Genomic DNA, 26,622 nt, shown 5'->3' on the forward strand with positions numbered 1-26,622 from the left:
TTCCTTAAAAGGTCCCCAAAGCTATTTCATGGTCAAAAAAGTATTTTTGACCTCCAAAAGTAAAAAACGTAAAAATTCAAAAATTTGATTTTTTTTAAAAAAAATTTCAAAACATCATTTTTCACCCTCCAAAGTCTTTCCAAACCTATTTTATAGCTAAACAGTGATTTTCTCTCTCTACAAACTCTTTTCTAAGCTCTCCATTGCTGCAACAACCACATGCACCTCCTATAATCCATCATTATCTCTCTGCTAGATTTCTCCCATCTCCATTGTAGCACCAAGCAAGCTCCTCCCACATCTCTTCCCCTTGCCCACCACATAGTTTCACAGCAAGCTAGCTCCTCTCCCTTGTCTCACCTCCATTATAGCATGAAACAAGATTCTACTCCTTCTACTTTCATTCACTCACACTACATGGAAACCTCTACTCCGGAAGGTGGCAAAAGTATGAGCTCACATGACTTTCATACCACAACACAACAGGAAGTGTGAATAGTGTGTGGGCATTGCAAGGGTTCATCTCCAACATAAAGATAGAAGGGTAAGAAAACTACCCTTGTAGCTTACATTCAGAGCTAAACATCATCTCCATCTTTAAGTTTATCATGATGGAGAGAACAAACCTCTTTATGGCTTTCAATGTTTAGGCTTTACACCTCTTAACACTGGGTGGTGCTATTTTGTTGATGGCTTTGGTGCGCCGATCTATAGTTGTGTAGCATGTGATTGAGTCCCACAATGCAAGTAAGTTGTGCTATCTATGGAGAGTCATTAAAGATTTTTCTTATAATTTATTCTTTGTATAGTTGTCATTAGATTATTAGAATGATATCATTTTGTACTTTATAATTTTGTGCTCACATAATCTATTGTTTACTTACAGAGTCAACTTTTTTTCAGAGGACATGAGCAAGCAACCATGTGCAGAGATGGAAATCACTCTATTTTTGTTCCGTGAGGAACCTTTCACTACCATGTTAAAGGATTTTGATAAGAATGGTAGAATTTTTGTAGAATCTTGAATCAATAGGTACTCTCTAAGATCTCTTAGAAAAGCCATCCATATAGTACGACTATCTTCCCTAGTGTCATAGAGACACAAACACTCAAGAATATATGAATCTCTAGATGAGGAAGACAAATACTTGTAGGAGACGCCTAACAACAAACATTGTCTCCATTTGTAATTATATTCATGAGGTTGGATTCCTATATAAATGCAATATAAATATTTTTTTTGTTAAATGGTGTCACATTGAGTGAGAGTATTTAGTTTAGATTATTGGAGTTTCATACAGATTTGAGAAATATTGTTAACCTTTAGGGATATTTTTATTTTCCTATAAGATTTTTCAAGTCTCAAGTCTTAGTCACTCCACCATGAAGAAATTCAAGCAATATTTTGATTTCAGTTTAATCATCAATGGTTATTTTTATTAAAGTGGATCATAACCTTTGTCAAGATGTCCTCATTTGGGGATGTTTAATATATATCATTAGCAATGTTTCACAAGTTGAGAAAGCTAAATTCTTGTTTTCCAACATGTTATTGTTTCCATACTATATGCCTATGCCAAGCTTGACTGAGAGAAATGACAACTTGAGATGGAGGTGTCGATGTATAGGAGTGACTTATTATTGATTCGTGTTTCATTATACATATATTGTAAAGTCTTTGAGTTTCCACCTTTTTGAGTAGTGTTGACAAGTTTTTGGTATCAAATATTCTTAAATATCCCTGCTCATGAGCTATTGGTAGTTATCTCTTTGGTATTGCTAAAGATGATACCGATAGCTATTACCTTGTGAGCTCAATTGTTAAATTGCGGATTTGATTTTTACTATGTAGCTCATTTGGATGGAGAAAGTGTAAACATAAATTATAGATACATGCATTTTTAACATAGAAGGTATGTACCACTCGAGCCTATGTAAACCGCTAATCAAGAAACCTTTGGTTGGATACTATAACAATAGAGGTCACATGTGCTTTCAAATACCAAAGAAATGGCTTAACCAAAACATTCCCAAGAACACGAGGTGGACACAAGGAAGTAAAAATTGGCTCCTTGTTTGGTCGATTTCTAGTGCTGAATGTTTAGTGCACAGGATTTGTGAGGCCTTTGACCTGGGGAGTTCACTAAAGTATTTGTAACATAGCACATGTGTTCAATAGAAGGGATTTTATATTCTTGTAAAGTTACAAAAAGATGTGTAGATAAGGCCTATAAGGGGTACTTTTAATCCATTTTGGTGAACGCACATGATATAGGAAAAATTTACATAGTGAATGTTCCGGACCTTTGAACACGGAGAAAAGGGGAAAGGGGGGGGGGGGGTTCTCTGATTACATCAAACTCTAGACCTCTATCTCATGGACATGCATTAAAAAAAGCCCCTATTTGTCATTATAAGGCCCCAGAGACCCTAAAAAAGAGGGGCCACAAGGGTGCGCAGAATGGCCATCCAGGGTCCCTGGATGGCCATTCTACGCGCCCTTGTGGCCCCTCTTTTTTAGGGTCCCTGGGGCCTTATAATGACAATCAAATACCAAGAACATGGGTAGTGGACACAAGGAAGCAAAAAATGGTTGATGAGCATGATACAAGGTTTAGGTATTTTCCATTTGGGGGGGGGGGGCAGTTTGCTATGAATACATTAAACTGCACACTTCTATCTCATAGCCATGGATAAAAAAAGATTGTATTTGCTATTTTAAGGCCCCAGGGACCCTCAACAAGAGGGGCCACAAGGGCATGAGAATGGCCATCCAGGCCATAACAAAATGGGGGGGGAGGGGAAGCTCTTGCTCTCTGTACATCCAACATAACATCTTTATATCATCCTCATACACAATTTTTTTGTAATTTTTTTCCATGTAAAAGCCCCCAGGGCCCTCAGAAAGGCTGGCCACAAGGGCGCGCAAAATACCCATCCGGGACTTTTGGATGGGCTTTTTGCACGCCCTTGTGGCCAGTCTTGCTGAGGGCCCTGGGGGTCTTTAAAGTGAAAAAAAGTACAAAATTATTGTGTATGAGGATGATACAAAATTATTGTGTATAAGGATGAACTTTTAGGCTGCATTCAACAGCTTCTAGCTTCTAATCAGCTCCGAATTTGTTGGGCTTGTCTCACATGAATTTGTTTATCTCATCGCGCTCTTCGACCATCGTGTGATATCTTGCTCGGATTCTCCAAAAATTAACGTGCAAGTTGGAAATTTCTAAAAAAATGATGTAAAACAGACATTTCTTACTTTTTCATTAATCTACGGGCTCCAACGAGCATTAAAACCATGGAATCTGAAAATACTCAAAGAACCAATGTTTTTTATTGTGTTATGGGCTATATTTCCTACAGAAAAAACTTTCCCAAAATCTCACCCTAACATCTTCAAAAGTGGCTTCCAAGGAGTGCCTTTGGTCAAAATTTGAAACTAAAGGAAAACAATCAGAATGAACTTCTAGACTGTGTACGAACTTTAAAATAACCAAAATTTTCTTCAAAAAAAATTTATCGCTAAAATTTTTAAAATAGGCTTCCCATGGACTTCCCACTACGATAGAAATCAAAGGGTTCAAGGAGAGGTATGGTGTGATAAGTGCATGGTAGGAATCTCGCCGAGGTTTTTTTTGTCAAGATCTCTTGTACGTTATCATGTCTCTCATGTACAATCTTACCAAACAAAAACAAATTTACACTTTAAATGACTACAAATCTTATTTAACTTATCAAACAATCTAAAGTATGGTAGACCTAGAGTGCTCTTACACATCAACAAACAAAAAAGTCCAAATTTCTTCTCATTAACTTTAATAAACATACATTCGTGAACAACTTCCAATGGGTAGTGCGGTCATAGTTCTTACATCCATTCCACGACATGGTATGCTCATGTGACCTATCACATAAAAATATCTTTGGTGGGGGTACCCTCATGTTAGGAAAGTGTGTGTTGCTGATGAAAAGCTATTGTATTGTCCTACTAGGGATCTCTCCATGTTAGCATAATGATTTTTAATGTAGTGGGAGCCACATTGCTTGAGGAGAGCTTTGTGCCATCGTAAAAGCTTCGTGTTATACCAATTCCTTGAGCCATTCTTGAAAACAAAGACACTCAACTAGCATAGTAAGAGGTCACCATGTATCATGACGCGTTAGAGACATGTTCTTCAAACAAAGACATATATGAATTCATCATTTGCAAGCTGTATAATAAAGACACTTGTTAACACTAGGTTGGTAACCTAACAGGACATAAAAGTGTCCTTTCAGGGTTTTGAAAAAAACCTCCAAAACCATAGTAGATCCACTCATTTTGTAAAATCCTTTCATGAGGTTATAGTTCAAGGCCTACTAAACATGGAAAGAATAAGAAACTTGCAAAATTTCTCATCTTTTGGTCACACCAAGCCTCCAAAGTTGATGGACCAGTGAATTTTCATCCAAACAGTCATTTCTTACGTTTTGTTACATAAAAATAAGATTAGGGATTTTTATAGGACTTGAGATAAATTCCCTAGTTAACTTCAATGGGTTGGTGATTAGAACATATGATTGCTTCTCACTCACTATTTTTTGTTTTGCCAAAATAAATAGGTACAAAAAAGTTAGATTTTTACCATTCTGCAAACCTATCATCAAAGTTTCTATAGCCACGCTCAATACAAATAATATATGCATGTTTTCTTAGTTCCCTATTGTCCTTTATGTTCATAAGGAGCCATGGAGCATGTCAAAAGAATAATACATCTCTTACCAAGGGGAATCTTGGGGACAAAAATGAAGTGTTAAATACAGCAAACATGAAAAAATTGGGTTCAACATTATGACTTGTAGAATCCTATAGAAACTATTCAATATCTAGCCAAATTTGATCCTTATGACTAGATATGGTTACTACCTACAAAATGCATGTAGTAGTTACAAGAAACCAACAATATTGAAAAAGCTATACTTGATATACTAGAATGTTTCGTTTTCTTCTATAATTGAAAAAATCAACCATCGTTGTGTACTATGCAAAATAGAGCTTTAGGTGCCCCAAAACTCAAGGTATGTTAGCTTTATGTTACAATATGCGACATAGAAAATCAAAAATGCATTTGGATATCATGAAATCAACAAAAAAAAATCATAGAAGAGCTAAAATTGGTTGAAAAACAGGATTTGACAATTTTTGTAATTTGGTCATAACTTACAACTTTAATATTTTTTTCTCCCTAGAAGCATCAGGTCATGTTGAGGACTACTAAAGATAGTTCTCTAACATTATAGACCTCACAAACATGAATTTTAGAGTGGTATAGTTGCAAAAAGTTGAAAAAAGCCAAAAATAGGACCCGTTTTTTCACACAGTATAGGTTGTGAGATGTTGTGCAAGGACAATGTTAAAGATGGAATTGATATTCCAGAAAAATGTCGAATTTTTTTTCAGCTCATGAGACAACTTTTAGATAGATAGCACCTCAAAATCCATTTTGAAACTCTTGACATAATTCAAGGAAAATGGTCACTTAACAGGACATAAAAGTGTCCATTACCAACCTAGTGTTAAGTATATGCTGTACAAATTTTCAAGTATTTCCATCCAATAATCCTAAAATGTACATTAGGATGAGATTACCCACCTCTAATAAGCATGGATTTGAAGCACCTACGTGCAAGATGTAAGAAAGAAGGCTGTTTTAGAGAAAAAGTGGTGACACTTGACCTCTCTAACTTGCAGCCTTTCACTATTTGTGTACAAAAGTGTTAACCCTCACGGCACACGGACACCCTATGATCTATAAACGTTGTATTGTTTAGAGTCAGGTACCGGGCTTGTCGGACCAATAGGAACAGGGTAAGGGTGATCGCCGATGACAGGCGCACTCTAACTGGAATATTCAAGGAGTTAGTTGGCTAAGTATGGGCGCCCAAGTGTGAATGGGGTGAGCTCATATAAAAGCCACTAAACCTAATTTTTACTCATTCTCTCATTGTGCAATAGAAGCCGCTATTGCTTCATCTCCACCTTCTCCTTCACCATCTCCTTGTGTGTGTGTGTGTGTGTACGTGTGTGTGTGTGTATGTGTGTGTGTGTGTGTGTGTGTGTGTGTGTGTGTGTGTGTGTGTGAGAGAGAGAGAGAGAGAGAGAGAGAGAGAGAGAGAGAGAGAGAGAGAGAGAGAGTGATTGAGCGTTGCGGCGGCACGACGGCGGCGAGGCGGTTGAGCGCGGCGTAGCGGCGTCTCCTTCTTCTTCGCGGCGCGGGAATCCTTCATTCGCAACTACGCAGGAAGGTGAGTGACACACCATTCTTCCTTGTGAGCTTGTCTGTTGTATGACTGTGTGCTAGGAGCCTTTGTGGCTCGCACACGGCGCGTAGCAAGTCCCTAGCCGTGACATTTTTGGCGCCGCTGCCGGGGAGCTGTTGCGCGTGAAGCTCCAATGGCGACCTGTAAATTGTATTGAATCTATTTTTTATGTAGGAAAGGCGCAGCTTAAGTTTGATTATTGTTGTTATGCAAAAACAGTAGAGAAAGACACAATGTTGTTGACTGCATTCAAGTTTTCTGTGTTCTGTTAAGCTCTGTTTTGCTAGTTCTATTAAGCTCAAATTTCAGCTTACACAGTTAGCATTTCTTGCGTTTCTGCGTTTTCTGCATTTTTTGGTTTGCACTGCACAGTTCTGTCAAGTTTCAATTTTTTGCATTTTCTGCGTTTTCTGGTTTGTGCACAGTTCGGTGCACAGTTAGTTAATTAAGTAGGTTAGTAATTAGGTGAACCACTGATTAGCAGGTCAGTAGGTAGGTGAGATAGTAAATAGTTAGGTGAGGTCAACGCGCACCAAAACGCGTACCAAATAATATCCAAAAAAATAATAAAAATAATAAAAAATATATATATATAATTTAAAAAAATCGAAAAATAAAAACGTGAGTGAGGGGGAGGTTATAAAAACGGACGGGTTGGTTTGTATAAAAGTGAGATCGGGATCGGTTGACCCAATCCCAATCCCAAGCCCAAGCCCAAGCCCAGGCTCAGGCTCAGGCTCTGTCTCTATCTTATGATATAGGGTAGTCTCACTCCTATATATATAGGCTAGACTCACAAGGAGGGAGTGAGGAATGTGGGATAAGTCCTACACTCTCCTCTCCTTCATTGCACACTAGGACTTGCTATTTGGAGCCTAGTTTCCCAGCTAGGAAAAGACTGTTTTGGGCTTTTTTGGAGCAAAATAGAACCAAACGGTGGGCTGTAAAGCACAGCGCGTCCCTCCTAGCGATACGCTCATTTCGAGCTATCACACGGCCCATTCCATGACACGCTCTAAAAAATCTAGCAAAAAAACAAACAAAAAACACGCAAAAAACTAGTCACAAGGTCTCCTAGAGCAGCTTTTTGACACCTTAGGGTATCAAAAGCACATGCACTTACGCTCTGGGTGGGTGCTAGAACACGAGCATATTGAGGGTGCCTCTGTTCATACGGACACCCATTACCCATCCACGATAGGCTCTAGACCCTCAGCGGGGACACAAGGTAGCACCACCCAAGACCCTAAAATAGCCGCTAGTGATTCCTCCTCCGACTCAGAAATCATGGAAGCATACCCTACCCAAAACACTGAGAGAGAAGGCCATGCACCTCCCGAAGCTCCACAGCCTAGTACTAGTATGTTTAGCTGTTTCATGGAAACATTAGGTAGAGCTACTCGCTCGGAACCTGATGCAAATGAAGCACACGAAGGGGGTGGGGAAGTGGACTCGAGAAACATTGCTTCTACCTCACAAGAAACCGTTAACACGTCGACTCTAGAAGGATTGTTCATTAATGATCATTGGACATACGACCTCCACACTGAGGTGTTGACGGATCTACACTCTGGCCACGCCTACCATGTAGGATGGATAGAGATTGTACGATCCACCTCTAGTGCCACGAGCATCGAAGATCAACAAAAAATGATCTGTAATGTTATCCATGGCATTATTCAATAAGAAAGGCAAAACCGAGGGGTAAATATACTCTCAACTGGCCCCATGAGATTTTTGGATACGAGCAAGGCTCAACAGCCTACTCTATCACAAATGGAGACTCCTCTAATGAGTCCCATGGACCCATCTTACGTCATTTCACCTGGGGTCTCTATGCAATCTGAGCCTCCGAGCAACAACTTTAGCTTCCCTAACTTGGCTCAACCCTCTATTAAGGAAAACACAGTGCTCACTCTAGGGATAGACCTGACAGAGAATGTACCGATGACATCTATGGTTAGCGCAGTGCCACTACCTAGTGTCGTAGTACCTAATATGGGGCCTCGACCGTATGTGCCTCTAGCCCCTTATGCACACATGGCCCCCACACCTCCAATTGTACCACTTGTTTATGCTCCTCGAGTGCCGCTCCCTAGCCCTTATCCGAGTGGACCTATGCCCGGTTATGTTCCATATCCTGCATCATCCACACATATGCCAAGACTGGTACCCGTCCCTCTCCCACATATGATTCCAAGAGTACCTCCACCGGCCCTGCCTCCTCACATAGGTGACTTGGCAGCGTTTGCTCAAACCATAGGTCGATCTATCGCGGAAAATATGAGTCATGCATCTGATAGAGAGCCTAGAAGTAAGTCAGTACAAATTGCCAAACTCACGCAAAAATTCAATGGGGACGAAGATGCTAGAAAACACATTGAAGTGTTTGAACAAGTATGTGATTCCTTAGGGGAACGCAACGAACTACATAAGTGAAATGCCTTAAGCTTGACATTAAGTGGGAAGGCTGGAGATTGGTATAGAACCCTAAGGGTGGACGAGAAAACAATCTACCCTACCCTTCGAAGGTTGTTTCTAAAGGAGTACATACGAGAAGGTGTGCTTTGGGGTGTAGCATCTCAGCTACATAAGGCCGAACATAAGGAAGGAGAGTCGGTAAGGGACTTCATTAGTCGTCTAAAGCACTTAAACTCTTGCTGCCCTGTAAATGAGCGCTTCAACAATAACCAACTGCTTGATGGATTCATTCGAGGGTTGAGGAATGAAGGAATCTATAATGGACTAGTGATTAGAGGTATCACAACCTGGGACGATGTCACTGCCAATGCAATCCAATTAGAGGACAACTTGATGATAGTAGGCATGAGGGTGTCTACTGACACGAGATCCACTAGCTCACAAGACATTGAGTATGAACCCATGACTGCAAAGCCCATTTCCAATGAGCCAAAGGTATTTGAGACATTCTTGACAGACCTCACCAAGGCAATCCAAGAGTCTCTTAAGGATAATCGACCCCCTCAAAATAGTCACATGTATCCAAGAAGGGAGCAACAATGGTGTTCCATTTGCTTAGGTCCACACAGCACTAGTGAGTGCCCTACGTTTAGAGTAAAATTTAATGGAACTTGCAACGCATGTGGTAGGTATGGTCACCAAGCTAAGGATTGTTTAATGATCAAACGTATGATGGCAAATAGACCACCTGTAGCCTGGACGAATGTGCCTCGAGCTCCTGTATTGATGCCTGCTCCACCTGTTGAGAAACTACCGCAACACATGGTCCCTAGATCTCAAAATGTTGTACAAGCTACACCGCTACCACCTCCTGTGCTAGGACCGCAGCCCCCGCATCCAAGAGTCGCCCCTATGAACCAAGTGGGTTGCGAGCCATCTAATGCTTATGCAGATGGCTGTGAGGAGGAAATAGACACTAGTATTGCCTACGGACTTGATACATTGGAAGAGTGTCCTATATACTACATGGAAGATTGTTGGGGGCAAGTCAAGCCGGTTTATCAAGCTGCTGCTCTCGCATCCAGAGGTCAAAATATCAACACCCAGGCTAGGAGGCCACCTCTTCAATGCTACGAGTGTGGTGGACCACATCGGGCAGCGGAGTGCCCTATTAGGTTGCAAAAGAATGCTGCAGAGATGCAAATGAATCAAGGGAGCACGTCTGCAATGCCAATACTCACATGTAATCGTTGTGGCATAGATCACTTGATTGCCCAATGCCCCTATAACCCAAATGTGCCTAAAATCACACCCCTAAATTTGGTCGAAATTGCTAGTGTGACATCGCCAATACCACCCGTCGCACCCGCTTATGCGATTACACGGTCCATGCTTCAAGGGTTAGGCCGTATCCTCGAAGAGAGAGATACCGCGTCAGTTATCCAAGCAAAGAAAAAGAAGACACGAAGGAAGAGGTCGCAGAATACGGGAAATTCAAAGCCAAGTTCCAAAACAAACATAGGAACAGGAGATGACCCCGTGTATATGAATGACCTCGAGGATGATTCAGATTCAATCGAGACAATGGAGACTAGAACCAATACCACAAAGGGAAAGACAGACAAAGAAAACCGTAACATGGAACCAAATGAAAACCGAATAAGAGAAAACCATATAGAGCCTCTGAAAACACCACAAGTGTTTCCAAATCCAATCCAAGACCCCCAAGATAAACCGCAGGGGCAAAAAGGGAAGAATCGTAAAAAGAAGATTGGGACGTACCCAAACCCAGTAGACGAGATTGAGCAAGGGAAACATCTAAGAGGTTTAGTGGAGGAGAATCAAAGGAAACTAGAACCAGAACCCATGCATGTCAAAATTCATGACACAGTGTTTCCCACGCAAGTTCATCCACCCCACATGAACCATAGACCGTTAGCCATACCTAGTATCATCCAAGAAGGGAGTGAGGACGGGACATCAAAAAGTGAGCATACACCTTTCTTGTTGGAAAGGATGTTTAACGAAGGAATACCTGATCCCATTGAGGAATATGAGATTCCATCCTCACCAGTTCCTAGTCAAGGACCTACACCCTGCAAAATGCCAATGAATGTTGCCAAACTAGTGGACTTCATGTCTTCTGAGGTCCGAACCACGATCATAGCAAAGCTGTATGGAGATCCTGAGTTATTCTTTGCACTTCGAGCATTCCTTATCGGAGAGCTACAAACGGGATTACCGCAGTTTGCGCAAACAAATAGGCCTGACTCGATTATGATTGATGAGGAAAATCATGTGCAATCACTTGACTTAGATGGACACGAGTCTGTGATCGAGGTACCCATTAACGAATTAGGGCAGTATTTTGAAGGCGACGAGTCTAATGCGACCCTACCCATCACTACCAAGGGACTAACTATAAAGGGAATTCTTGATGGTGGTGCGGGAGTTAGCATTGTTACAAAAGATTGTTGGGAATCCATGGGAAAACCCCGCCTCAGTGTTACTAACATTGTGGTAAAGATGGCAAATGGTACCATAGCCAAATCTATGGGGATGCTCAAGGATCTTAAGATCAAAGTTCTAGGACACAAGGTACGACATACGTTCATTGTAATGGATTTCTCTAAACACCTTATGTCATATGAAATGATTTTAGGATGACCATTCATGAGGGAAGCACAAATGGTTCATGATTGGTCTAAAAATCATGTCTATTTGCAATTCCAAGACTCTGTCCTTAGAGTGGATTTGGTGACTGGTAAGGTACACCCCTTAGGGAGTAAAACCATTATTGATCATCTCTCTGACACCACAGTTCACTCGGCCCCACTACAATATTGTTACACTTGTAAGAAGGATACAGACATTGGCCAAGATTCTCCTTACATGGATGTGTTACCGGGTATGACGGAATCAGACAACGTGGACTGGGTACACCTAGCTGCAACCATATATACCTGGGGAAATAGAGGAACCACTTGGGTCACACCAGAGGGGGAAGAGGTACCACAAATTGCACCTCTGAACATGATAAGTGCCATACATGCATCTTCTAAGGGCAAGGCAATTGTAGACCAATTTGACAGTGACACCGATAGCTCAATAGAAGACTTTGACCAACAGGACTCAGACACAGACTCCCAGAGTGAAATGGATTCTGAATCTCATGAATTAGAGAGTGGAGCAAGTTCAGAGTCAAAACATTCGGAAGGACCGAGCACATCAACCGATGATAGCTCCTCTGAGAGTGAAGAGGACACCAACGAGGACTCCTTTAGTGAGCCAGATCTAAATGCAAATCAAAAGCAGGTCTCAAATAAGAAAAAGAAAAACTTTAAGAGGCGTCGATATCGAGCCAATGTACGTGCTAGGATAAAAAAGAAGAGATCCTCAGCAGAATGGCTCAGTTATATAGGAGCATGTGATGCTCATTGAAAATTGGTAGACGATTGGGGTGAATATCTCCAAAATGTTATGTGGTGTAGACCACGACCCCATGACATAGCCCAATTAGAGATCATAGACAAGCCAAAGTTGAGCCGCACTGCAAGGAGGCGTCAAAACCAAGAGTTAGCTCGACAACACAAGAAAGCAGAAATAGAAGCACAGACCAAAGCACAACCAGAATCCACAGACTTGCATCCTGCACTAGAACATTTCAAATCTTACACCATAGGGGAAGCAAAGGTTGTGTACACAAAAGCCCAAAGAATACCTATCGATGGGAATAATGGAATCTATGATGGTCCGGCAATAGTTAAAGAAATAGAATTAGCCGACCCCGGTGAAGAATCAAAACCTGTTTTTATTGCCCAAGACCTCGCAGAAGTTGAAGAGGCGGTCCTCAAAGAGCTTCTCAAGGAATTCAAGGACATATTCACTTGGACATACCATGATATGAAAGGTGTTCCACCTTCTGTGGTACAACATACAATCCCTATGATTAGCACTGCGAAGCCCGTACAACAAAGACCCTACCCGATGAATCCTAAGTACGCAAAGATCATTCAAGAAGAACTGGAAAAGCTTATCAAATGTGGGTTCATATATCCTATTGAACACTCTGAATGGGTGTCTCCAATAGTTATCGTGCCAAAAAAGAATGGGAAACCGAGGGTGTGCGTGGACCTCAAAAAAGTTAATGCAGCTACTAGAAGAGACCATTACCCCCTACCATATTCCGAACATGTACTCGAAAGAGTTGTAGGCAAGGAAGCTTATAGCTTTCTAGATGGGTACTCAGGCTACAACCAAATCATGATAGTGCTAGAGGACCAAGCTAAAACTGCCTTCATCACAGAATTTGGCGTGTTTGCATTTCGTGTGATGGATTTTGGATTAACAAATGCCCCTGCTACATTCCAACGATTAATAAACACTGCTTTGAAAGAATATTTGAGAGAGTTTTGTGAAGCTTTCTTAGACGACCTTTGTGTTTACTCTTCTTGGAAAGAACATCTATCATGTTTGCGGAAGGTGTTTGAAAAGTGTAGGTTATATCGTATCTCATTGAACCCGTTCAAATGCCAATTTTGGGTCAAGCATGGAGTTATTTTAGGGCATATAGTATCTAAGAATGGTATCTCAACCGATGAGAGCAAAATTAAAGTGATTCTAGAGTTACCACCACCAACCAATTACAAGGGAGTTCAAAGGTTCATGGGACACGTGGGTTATTATCGACGGTTTATTTTATTTTTCACTGAGATAGCACGTCCTTTGTACAAGCTTCTCATTGAATTTAAATGGACTGAAGAGTGTGACCAAGCCTATGAACAATTGAAGAAAACACTAGCAAGTGCTCCGATTTTAAGGACACCTAATTGGCATGTCATTTTCCATGTGCATATTGATGCATCAAACTTTGCTATTGGGTGTGTTCTCACTCAACCAGGAGAACATAAATTGGACTATCCCATTAGCTTTGTAAGCCGTCAATTGAACGATGCTGAAAGGAACTACACCACTACAGAGCGAGAAGGTTTATGTAGTAAAGAAATTTCGCTGCTACCTTCTGGCAAACAAGTTTGTATTTTATGTGGATCATCAAGCGTTGCTGTATCTGGTAAACAAGCCATGCTCCACAGGAAGAATCACACAATGGTTGTTAATTCTTCTGGAGTTTGATTTCACGATTGTAGTGAGACCCGATAAAAGGCACGTCATGGCTGATCATTTGTCTTGCATACCCAATGGTGAAGCCCCTACAGGAGTTGATGATGAATTACCCGATACTTCCCTATTCATAGTTGAGACTATGCCTGAATGGAGTGAGAACATTGTTAACTTTTTAGTTAATGGTTTTCCACCCAAGGAACTTCGTAAGGATATCGCTCGAAGGCTAGTAAAAGAATGTGAACCCTATTGTTTGATTGCCGGAACTTTGTATAGACTAGGCAAGGACGATATTCTTAGGCGTTGTGCCCGCGAGGATGAATATCTGTATATCTTGCAAGAAGCACATATGGGCATAGCAGGAGGACATTTTTCAGGAGACCTGACTGCTAGAAAGGTTGTGCAATCAGGCTATTGGTGGCCAACTTTATTTAAGGATGCATCACTTTTTACAAAAGGGTGTGATGAGTGCCAACGTTACAAGACCACACAGCGCAAAGACAGAATGCCCTTACATCCTATTAAAGTAACCCAACCATTTGAAAAATGGGGCTTAGACTTTGTAGGTCCAATTAGTCCCGCAGCTCGCAACACTCAATCTCGATATATTCTAGTTGCTACGGACTATGTAACAAAGTGGGCTGAAGCTAAGGCTTCACAAAAAGCTGACGCGAGGACAACAACTAAGTTTCTTTTTGAGAACATTATCACAAGATTTGGTTGCCCTTTTGAAATTGTTAGTGATAATGGTACCCATTTTATAAATGAGGTAATAAGAGAGCTTACCACGACCTTTATGATATCCCACCATAAGTCTACACCTTATTACCCGCAAGCTAATGGACAAGCCGAGAGCACCAACAAGACTCTAATCTCTATTTTAACCAAGACGGTAGAAGCTCATCACACTGATTGGGATTTGAAGTTGACATCTGCTCTATGGGCTTATCGTACTACTTATAAAGTGGCTATTAATTGTACGCCATTCAAAATGGTATACGGCCAAGAAGCGGTTATGCCTTGGGAGTTTGTCATTCCTAGTCTTAGGGTAGCTTCGCAAGAAGGATGGAATGGTAACCCCTTAACCGAGCGTTTGTATATCTTAGAAAAACTAGACGAAGAGAGATAGTTGGCTGTGCAAAATGCTCTTGTGGAAAAGGATAGGAGAAAGAAGTGGTTTGATTTCCATGTGAAGGACAAGGACATCAAAGTTGGTGATAAAGTCCTTATGTATGGAGTACGTAAAGAGAAGAAAAAGTTGAAATATGCTGGTAAAGGACCATATAGAGTATGTGAAATTACCCCACAAGGTACCCTTCGTGTGGAAACTCTTGATGGAGTTGAAACCATTGGATTCCTCAATGGGAGTAAATTCAAAAGATATTATGATCCTTTAAGCCAAGAAGAACTACGGGCCATTCATCACAAGAAGGCCGCCAAAGCACAAACCGAGTTAAAGAAGATACAAGCTCAAGCTGAGGCTAAGGAGCGACAACAACGTATAAGACAAAAACGAGAGGCTAACCTTGGAGTCACAAATGCATTCCACGTGGAAATCGAAGAGGATTGGTTGGACTCTGACACACCTCTACGATACCCTATTGAGTTAAATAGTGCCTATGGAAAAGTGCTATATAACGCCTTATTGGACACGAGTGCTAAATATAATCTGCTATCCTTTGGGGTGTGGTGTCAGTTAGGGAAGCCACCTCTATCTGAGAGTATTATCCAAGTCAAGGGTGTCAACAAGAAAAAAACTACGGTTTTTGGAATCTGACACACTTCTGTCAGTTATGACAATGGAATTGTAGCTCAAGACTTTTTGGTCATGCCTACTGGAACTATGGAGGGTAATATAAACCTAGGACGCACGTGGATGATAGCCACCAAATGCACTATTGATTGGGGGACTGGGGGTGTCACAATGCAAAAACCAACTCTTATCCCTACCACTCAAGCCATAGTCCCTGAGATATTGCCTAAGGAAATAAAACCCAAGACATTGCATGTCCAGGAGGTTGAACCATACGTCCCCATAGCCCAACTCTCTAGATCTTCAACTGATGTAGTTGAAAGAAAGCTTGAGACACACAAGAACCATCCTAATATAACAAAGAAAGCATACAAGTGGGTCCCTAAAGCTTCTTTAGTAACCATGGCTGATGCTAAAAAACGGAAGCCTCGTAAGAAACGTCCCACTCGCTCCAAGAAATGTAAGAAAACGTGGTGCTGGATTCCTAAACAACTATTAAAAGCCCAAGGATACTATAAAGGAAATGATCAAATCTGGGTGCCCAAACGTAAATTGTACTCTTACCTGTCACCTGGCCCATGTAAACCCAATCTTGTGGCTCCAAAACAAATTGAAAATCGTGGAAAGGAAAAAATCACGGAATGCGACACACCTGCTCCAGAGCTAGTTTGGGTACCAAAGAAAGAACGATTTGTTCCACCTAGCTCAGGAACAGGAAAAGCAAATGAAGCTTCTTGCTCTTCATGTAGTTCCTATACGGAAATAGAAGATTCGACACAACCTCCACCTACCATTGTACATATCCATACAAGCAAGAAAGAGTTTGCACCTCCCGTTGTAGATTCACCACCTCCAACAATGTTGCAAATAAAATCATGGGAGAGTACCTTACCACCCTTGCAACTAGATGAAACACATAGGGTGATCGAAAACTATTGGTTAAAGCCTTTACCCATAACAACTTGGAACAATTGGTTTCAAAAGGTGACGACATCATTCCAAAAAGTATGATCTACCCAAGGAAGGGGGGAGTGTTTGCTGACATCCGTCATTCACTTGCTTCCCTCTCAACCTTCCTCCCTGACCTCTCAATCTCCAATCTTAGGGAATGTATATATAAAGCCTTATACTCACAAAAACAAGATAAAAAAGTAAAAGAGCAAGAGCCATAACACAAAATAATAAAAACAAATTATGCACAAGAACACTACCCTTGTAATATTTGCACTCTAACCATCATCTATTTGCGTGTACAGATATGGATATTACGCTAGAGTCATCCACTCTTGCCTTGGGTGAGAGGTACCCTCTTTACTTTTCACAAATGTTTCACATGGTCTTTCCAGTGCTTGCATGTGAATGGGATTTGATAGGTACGCTAGCATGTGAGAGGAATTTTGAGGAGTTAGAATGTCTGATACGTCTCTTGACCACATCTGATCCATACTTAGTAGAGAGCGTTTCTCCCATTGCACAAACCTACCCTTTTGACCAAGATGACTATAGGCGTCTAGTGACCTTCTTAGTAAACATGGGCACCTATGATGAAGAAGAAAATTTACATGACTACACAGATGGCACATATGGTCTTATGGATGATGACTTTGTTTATCTCGACGACGAGGATAGGGGTTTAGCCTTAGGGTTTCCCCCCAACCTCTACAATATCCTATTCCCTTGACTCTTTAGGGGGAGTGCAAATAATTAGGTTAGGGTTCCTTATGTTTTTTGTTGTGTTCAATAAGTGTTGGTACCTTTTCCCACTAATGTGCCTCCTGGAGGTATTCCTTTTGTTTCCTAGTGTGTACAGGAGCGTGTTGCTATTGATAGGATTTGGACCTTCATGGAACCTTTCTCTCGTTCACACTTCAAATCAAGCGCGACCATCAACACAAACAGGTGTTTTATGTCCATTAGCATTGCCCTTATCTTTTTGCATCCATGTTTGTCTGCTTTGATTGTGATTGGTAGCATAATATTCAACGCATTTGCTTAGTATCAAACATTTAATTCAATGTAATGTTTTGTCATAATCACTTGTCTAGGTTTAACAATCAAGCAGTCCGACTAAGCTAGTTTGACCAAGCTAGGTATTAGAAATCTTCTCTTAATACCATGGGGAATGCCTTCCTAATAAGCAATGGTTACTTAGGTTCTTAATCCGATTTAGGCAGCATTGTGTGAAATGTACTAGGGCTTTCTAGTGGGCTTAACCCTATTGACCTTTAGCTTAAGTATTATAAAGAGAGTTTACTAATGTGATGAGCCTGGGGAGGGTAACATTGTTATATGACCCCCCAAAGTTACAAAATTAAAATGCTAAAAATGAACAAACAAAAAATCAAAGTGCCACAATGTAAAATTTTAAGCTGGAAGAGAAATCCCTGCTTAAATTGGTACTTCACTCACATGTATCGCCTATGGTACTAGAGCCCTAGAGGTTCCCAGTGTGGGCGCTTTTCCTTGAAAAGCAAAAAACCCAAGGCATACAAAATAAGCACACACATCAAAATTGAATCAATGTGAAAAGACTTTGGGGGGTCAAAGAAAAGGTAATCAGTCAGGCGATGATTTCATGAGAAATTCCTTTTATCGTAGCTTAACTACAAGGTCTTCTAGGTATAGCCTCTAGTCAGCCCTCGAACATCAAATACTTAGCTCTCGCGATTAAACAACTTAATTGACCAGAAAAAATTGAGAAGTTACCCATGGTATTAATAGTCGAGCTCTAGTGCCTTTTGACCGTTAAATTAGCTACCTCGGACTTGTTTAATTTTTTACCTTTACATCTGTTTATGCATTTGATTATATTGCAATTTAATGTTTATTGCTGACAAATTGTCTAAAATTCTGTTACCAATCAATTTGTCTGTCTAAAATTGCATATGATTTTTAATTGTATATAAGAATGCAATTACTGTGGCAATGTTGTTTGATTTTGCAGTGATTGAAGAAGGCTACGCACATCCATGTCGACTGCTCTTCCATCTCGACGAACGAGCTTCAACTGGATAGCTTCCGAGGACGGAATCTACATCAGGAAGGGGGGCATGTTAACCCTCACGGCACACGGAAACCCTATGATCTATAAACGTTGTATTGTTTAGAGTCAGGTACCGGGCTTGTCGGACCAATAGGAATAGGGTAAGGGTGATCGCCAATGACAGGCGCACTCTAACTGGAATATTCAAGGAGTTAGTTGGCTAAGTATGGGCGCCCAAGTGTGAATGGGGTGAGCTCATATAAAAGCCGCTAAACCTAATTTTTACTCATTCTCTCATTGTGCAATAGAAGCTGCTCTTGCTCCATCTCCACCTTCTCCTTCACCATCTCCTTGTGTGTGTGTGTGTGTGTGTACGTGTGTGTGTGTGTGTGTGTGTGTGTGTGTGTGTGTGTGTGTGTGTGTGTGTGAGAGAGAGAGAGAGAGAGAGAGAGAGAGAGAGAGAGAGAGAGTGATTGAGCGTTGCGGCGGCACGACGGCGGCGAGGCGGTTGAGCGCGGCGTAGCGGCGTCTCCTTCTTCTTCGCGGCGCGGGAATCCTTCATTCGCAACTACGCAGGAAGGTGAGTGACACACCATTCTTCCTTGTGAGCTTGTCTGTTGTATGAGTGTGTGCTAGGAGCCTTTGTGGCTCGCACACGGCGCGTAGCAAGTCCCTAGTTGTGACAAAAAGCAACCTTTTTGCTAAGCACTACAAAACAAGTAGAGGCAACACCTTAGACTTCAAAGTCTGTGATAAGAAGAACACAACCAAAAGTAAGAAGTTGTTGGAGAGTTTTAACCTCCCTCTTCGAAGAGACAATACTGTCTTGTAATGCCACTCTTTTGAGCTAAAGAGCTTGACATTTGTGCATCCAACAAATGCAAAGATGTACCTGCACCCATACACAACTAATTGCAATAGTTTAACAAGCCTACTTCTCCCTTCCAAGATATTGAAGAACCATCAACATTTGTCTCACCGGGTATGACGTTCCTAGGATGACCTCTGCTCCCCCTCACGTGTACGGACTTCGGTGCAAACGCCACCCACAAAGAAATATGTACGCTTTTGTTGTGCGGAGTACATGGTGGTGGAGGCATACGATTTGTGATGTCTGTGAGTACGATGGTAGTTGTTGCGTGAGGAAGCAAATGATGAAAAGAGAGAGGGGGGAGGGAGAGGGAGGAACATGGGAGGAGAGAAGGGGGCAGGGGGGGAAAGGGAGAGAGAGGGGAGGAGGAGGAGAAAAGGGAGCAGGGAAGGAGGAGGAGAGAAGAGGGAGGAGGAGGGAGGGAGAGGAGAGAGGAGGAGGAGAGAACAAAGGTTTTTTTTTGGGGGGATTTTTTTTAAAAAAGTGGACTTTCAGTGTTTGTAGGTTTTAAAAAAAGTCAAAAAATGATCTTTTCATATGTATATATGTTGGGGGGAAGTTTTAAGTAAAAAATAAGTTTAAAAAAATAAGTCTTAGTGACCCACATTTTTGCTGATGTGGCCACACTCCTTTACTTCCTTCACTTTCAAAAATATAGAGAGAGAAAGTGACCTCCTAGGTCCACATCCTACATGTGTCTAAAAAAAAGGCTAGAAAAGCCTACTCAAAACTAGCTTCTTGAATGCTCTTGTCCCCTTAACCCTATAAAACATTAGCCTTAATCCCTAAAAATTAGGATTCCTTACAAGGCCCATGCAAGGTCCATATTTCTCCTAATGTGTTGGTGTCTCATAGATCCACCACTAGGCCATTCTAGCCATGTCTTAAAGTTAGCTGCATTCAGCACTTGGCCATCAAAACACTTGTAATTTTACACAATATTTGTGGAATGAGTAGATCCTAGATCCACAACTTGGCTATTTAAACTAAGAATTGGGAAGTAGGTGCATCAAAGATCCACCACTTGGCCATTATATAAAAGGCTTGAATTGTGGATCCAATTGTTGATGTCTCCTAGATCCACCACTTGGCTATTTCAACCATGTCTTAAAGTTAGGTGCATTCAACACTTGGCCATCATAACACTTGTGATTTTACACAATGTTTGTGGGATGAGTAGATCTTAGATCCACCACTTGGCCATTTAAACTAAGAATTGGAATATAGGTGCATCAAATATCCGATCCACCACTTGGCCATTCTAACCATGTCTTAAAGTTAGGTGCAATCAAAACTTGGCCATCATAACACTTGTGATTTACACAATGTTTGTGGGATGATTAGATCTTAGATCCACCACTTGGCCATTTAAACTAGGAATTGGGAAGTAGGTGCATCAAAGATCCACCACTTGGCCATTCTAACCATGTCCTAACGTTAGGTGCAATCAAAACTTGGCCATCATAACACTTGTGATTTACACAATGTTTGTGGGATGAGTAGATCCTAGATCCAACAGTTGGCCAATTAGACTTAGAATTGGGAAGTAGCTGCATCAAAGATCCACCACTTGGCCATTCCAACCATGTCTTAAAGTTAGGTGCAATCAAAACTTGGACATCATAACACTTGTAATTTTAGACAATGTTTGTGGGATGAGTAGATGCTAGATCCACCACTTGGCTATTTAGACTAAAAATTGGGAATTAGATGCATCAAGGATTGACCACATGGCCATTATAACGAAGGCTTGAATTGTGAATCCAATTGTTGGTGTCTACTAGACCCACCACTTGGCCATTCTAACCATGTCTTAAAGTTAGGTGCATTGAGAACTTGTCCATCATAAAACTTGTAATTTTACACAATGTTTGTGGGATGAGTAGATCCTAGATCCACCACTTGGCCATTTATACTAAGGATTGGGAAGTAGGTGCATCAAAGATCCACCACTTGCATTATAGCAAAGGCTTGAATTGTGGATCCAATTGTGGGTGTTTCCTAGATCCACCACTTGGCCATTCTAACCATGTCTTAAAGTTAGGTGCATTCAATACTTGGCTATAATAACACTTGTGATTTTACACAATGTTTGTGGGATGAGTAGATCCTAGATCCACCACTTTGCCATTAAAACTAGGAATGGGGAAGTAGGTTCGTCAAAGATCCACCACTTAGCCATTCTAACCATGTTTTAAAGTTGGGTGCAATCAAAACTTGGCCATCATAACACTTGTGATTTACACAATGTTTGTGGGATGAGTAGATCCCAGATCCAATAGTTGTCCAGTTAGACTAAGAATTGGGAAGTAGTTGCATGAAAGACCCACCACTTGGCCATTCTAACCATGTCTTAAAGTTAGGTGCAATCAAAACTTGGCCATCATAACACTTGTAATTTTAGACAATGTTTGTGGGATAAGTAGATGCTAGATCCACCACTTGGCTATTTAGACTAAGAATTGGGAATTAGATGCATCAGGGATCGACCACATGGCCATTATAAGGAAGGCTTGAATTGTGGATCCAATTGTTGGTGTCTCCTCGATCCACCACTTCGCCATTCTTGCCATGTATTAAAGTTAGGTGCATTCAACACTTGGCCATCATAACACTTGTAATTTTACAAAATATTTGTGGGATAAGTAGATCCTAGATCCAACCATTATCCATTTAGACTTAGATCTAAGAATTTGATGCATCAATGATCCACCACTTGAGCATTATAACAAAGTCTTGAAATGTGGATCTAATTGTTGGTGTCTCATAGATCCACCACTTGGCCATTCTAACTATGTCTTAAAGCTAGGTGCATTTAGCACTTGGCCATCATAACACTTGTAATTTTACACAATGTTTGTGGGATGAGTAGATCTTAGATCCACAACTTAGCTATTTAGACTAAGAATTGGGAAGCAGGTGCATCAAAGATCCACCACTTGGCAATTATATAAAAGGCTTGAATTGTGGATCCAATTGTTGATTTCTCCTAGGTCCACCACTTGGCTATTTCAACCATGTCTTATTCAACACTTGGCCATCATAACACTTGTGATTTTACACAATGTTTGTGGGATGAGTAGATCTTAGATCCACCACTTGGCCATTTAGACTAAGAATTGGAATATAGGTGCATCAAAGATCCACCACTTGGCCATTTTAACCATGTCTTAAAGTTAGGTGCAATCAATAGTTTGCTATCATAACACTTGTAATTCTACACAATGTTTGTGGGATGAGTAGATCCTAGATCCACTACTTGTCCATTTAGACTAAGAATTGGGAATTAGATACATTAAAGATCTAGCACTTGGACATTATAACAAAGGCTTGACTTGTGGGTCCAATTGTTGGTGTCTCCTAGATCCACCACTTGGCCATTCTAACCATGTATGAAATTTAGGTGCAGTCAACACTTGGCCATCAAAACACTTGTGATTTTACATAATATTTGTGGGATGAGTAGATCCTAGATCCACTACTTGGCCATTCTAATACCATGTCTTAAAGTTATGTGCAATCAACACTTGGCCATTCTAAAACCATGTCTTAAAGTTAGGTGCAATCAACACTTGGCCATCATAACACTTGTGCTTTTACACAATGTTTGTGGAATGAGTAGATCCTAGATCCACAACTTGGCCATTTAGACTAAGAATTGGGAAGTAGGTGCATCAAAGATTGACCACTTGGCCATTATATCAAAGGCTTGAATTGTGGATCCAATTGTTGATGTCTCCTAGATCCACCACTTGGCCATTCTAACCATGTCTTAAAGTTAGGTGCATTCAACATTTGTCCATCGTAACATTTGTGATTTTACACAATGTGTGTGGGATGAGTAGATTCTAGATCCACCACTTGGCCATTTATACGAAGAATTGGGAATTAGATACATCAAAGATTCACCACTTGGCCATATAAGGAACACTTAAATTGTGGATCCAGTTGTTGGTGTGTGCTAGATCCACCACTTTGCCATTCTTGCCATGTATTAAAGTTAGGTGCATTCATCACTTGGGCATCATAACACGTGATTTTACACAATGTTTGTGGAATGAGTAGATCGTAGATCCACCACTTGGCCATTTAGACTAAGATTGGGATGTAGGTGCATCAAAGATCCACCACTTGGTTATTCTAACCATGTCTTAGATTTAGGTGCAATCAACACTTGGCCATCATAACACTTGTGATTTTACACAATGTATGTGGGATGAGTAGATCCTAGATCCACCACTTGGCCGTTTAGACTAAGAATTGGAAAGTGGTTGCATCAAAGATCCACCACTTGGCCATTCTAACCATGTCTTAAATTTAGGTGCACTAAACACTTCGCCATCATAACACTTGCAATGTTACACAATGTTTGTGGGATGAGTAGATGCTAGATCCACCACTTGGCTATTTAGACTAAGAATTGGGAATTAGATGCATCAAGGATCGACCACACGGCCATTATAATGAAAGCTTGAACTATGGATCCAATTGTTGGTGTCTCCTAGATCCACCACTTGGCCATTATATCCATGTCTTAAAGTTAGGTGCATTTAGCAGTTAGCCATCATAACACTTGTAATTTTACACAATGTTTATGGGATGAGTAAATCTTAGATCCACCACTTGGTCATTTGGACTAAGAATTGGGAATTAGATACATCAAAGATCTACCATCTTGGCCATTATAACAAAGGCTTGAATTGTGGATCCAATTGTTGGTGTCTCATAGATCCACCACTTGTCCATTCTAGCCATGTCTTAAAGTTCAGTGCATTTAGCACTTGTCCATCACAACACTTGTAATTTTACACAACGTTTGTGGGATGAGTAGATTCTAGATCCACCACTTGGCCATTTAGACTAAGAATTGGGAATTAGATACATCAAATATCCACCACTTGGGCATTATAATGAAGGCTTGAATTTGGATCCAATTGTTGGTGTCTCCTAGATCCAACCATTGTTGGTGTCTCCTAGATCCACCACTTGGCCATTCTTGCCATGTCTTAAAGCTAGGTGCATTTTGTACTTGGCCATCATAACATTTGTAATTTTACACAATGTTTGTGGGATGAGTAGATTGTAGATCCACCACTTGGCCATTTAGAATTAGAATTGGGAATTAGATGCATCAATGATCAACCACTTGGCCATTATAACGAAGGCTTGAAATGTGGATCCAATTGTTGGTGTCTCCTAGATCCACCACTTGGCCATTCTAACCATGTCTTAAAGCTAGGTACATTTAGAACTTGGCCATCATAACACTTGTAATTTTATACAATGTTTGTGAGATGAGTAGATCCTAGATCCACCACTTGGCCATTTAGACTAAGAATTGGGAAATAGGTGCATCCAAGATCCACTACTTGGCCATCATATCAAAGGCTTGAATTGTGGATCACACTTGTCCATCATAACACTTGTGATTTTACACAATGTTTGTGGGATGAGTAGATCCTAGATCCACCACTTAACCATTTAGATTAAGAATTGGAAAGTAGTTGCATCAAAGATCCACCTCTTGGCCATTCTAACCATGTCTTATAGCTAGGTGCAAACAACAGTTGGCCATCATAACACTTGTAATTTTACAAAATGTTTGTGGATGAGTAGATCCTATATCCACCACTTGGCCATTTAGACTAAGAATTGGGAATTAGATACATCAAAGATCTACCACTTGGACATTATAACAAAGGCTTGAATTGTGGATCCAATTGTTGGTGTCTCGTAGATCCACCACTTGGCCATTGTAACCATGTTTTAAAGTTAGGTGCATTCAACACTTGACCATCATAACACTTGTAATTGTACACAATGTTTTTGGACATAAGTAGATCCTAGATCCACCACTTGGCCATTCAGATCCTAGATCCTAAATCCGTCATCTTATCATTATATATAGTTTGTGCAATGAAGGATGCATCCTAAATAGAATGAAAGTCGTTCTAATGAAGTTTTGAATGTTGGTGTGCATCCTATATATTAAATCAAAATTTTTTGTGGAAGACTAGTACTCATCTTAGATCCACCACTTGGCCAATCTAGAGATCATGGAAGAGTAGATACTAGCTCAATCAAAGATACAATCATAGTTGTTGAACTATCCATCCATCCAAGGTCCACCACTTGGCCAACCTTAATGGCTTCTGTCAGAGTGAGTGTATTCTAAATCCACCACAAACATTTTTCACCACTTATCACATCCTTGATCCACAATAAGTGACTATTTTTAACAACTTATAGAAGCTTTGTTCCATTTTAGATCTACCACTTGTCCATTCTAAAAAGTTATAGAACACATATTGTTTCTTAGATGCATCACTTGGAGATTCAAGTTCTTGTTGAAGAGTAAGGGAAATCTTAATCCACCACCAAGCCACTTTGAGCAAGATGTGCGAAGGAAACCTGCATCTTGCATTTAGTACTTGCCCTTTTGAAACAAATTAAGGAAGGTTTGGTGCATCCAAGATCCATCACAAGACCATTCTAAACATGGTAGTGTAAGAGAAAAAATTCATCCTAGATTCACTACCTTTCCATTCCATTTGTCCAAGCCAAGATCTATTGAGTTATAGAGGACCATAACATCCACCACTTGTATAATATATGCCCTATTGAAACATAGAGAGCCATAAGGTTCACCACTTGTCCAAGCTATATTTCATTCAAGCATAGAGGACCATAAGGTCCCATTATATACTCTATTCAAGCATAGAGAGCCATGAGGTCCACCACTTATCCAATCTATGCTCCATTCAAGCATAGAGAGCCACAAGACCCACCACTTGTCCAACCTAAGATCGATTCAAGCATAGAAAAACACAAGGTCCATCACTTGTCTAGTCTGTGCTTTATTGAAGGGTATATAGCCATAATATCCACCACTTGTCCAAGGAACTAACCCATTCAACCATAGAAAGATACAAGGTTCACCACGTGTCCAATCTCTACTCTATTGAAAGACAGAGATCCATAAGATCCACCACTTGTCTAAGCTATAGTCCATTAAAGCATACAGGACCATAAGGTCCACCACTTGTCCAATTTATGCTCTATTGAAGCATAGAGAGCCATTAAATCCAACACTTATTCAAGCTATGCTCCATTCCACCATAGGTAGCCACAAGGTTCACCACATGTTCAAGCAAAGTTTCATTCTAGCATAGA

This window comes from Adiantum capillus-veneris, chromosome 7 (genome assembly GCF_014529385.1).
Source record: "Adiantum capillus-veneris isolate H3 chromosome 7, ASM1452938v2, whole genome shotgun sequence".
Taxonomy (NCBI): Eukaryota; Viridiplantae; Streptophyta; class Polypodiopsida; order Polypodiales; family Pteridaceae; genus Adiantum; species Adiantum capillus-veneris.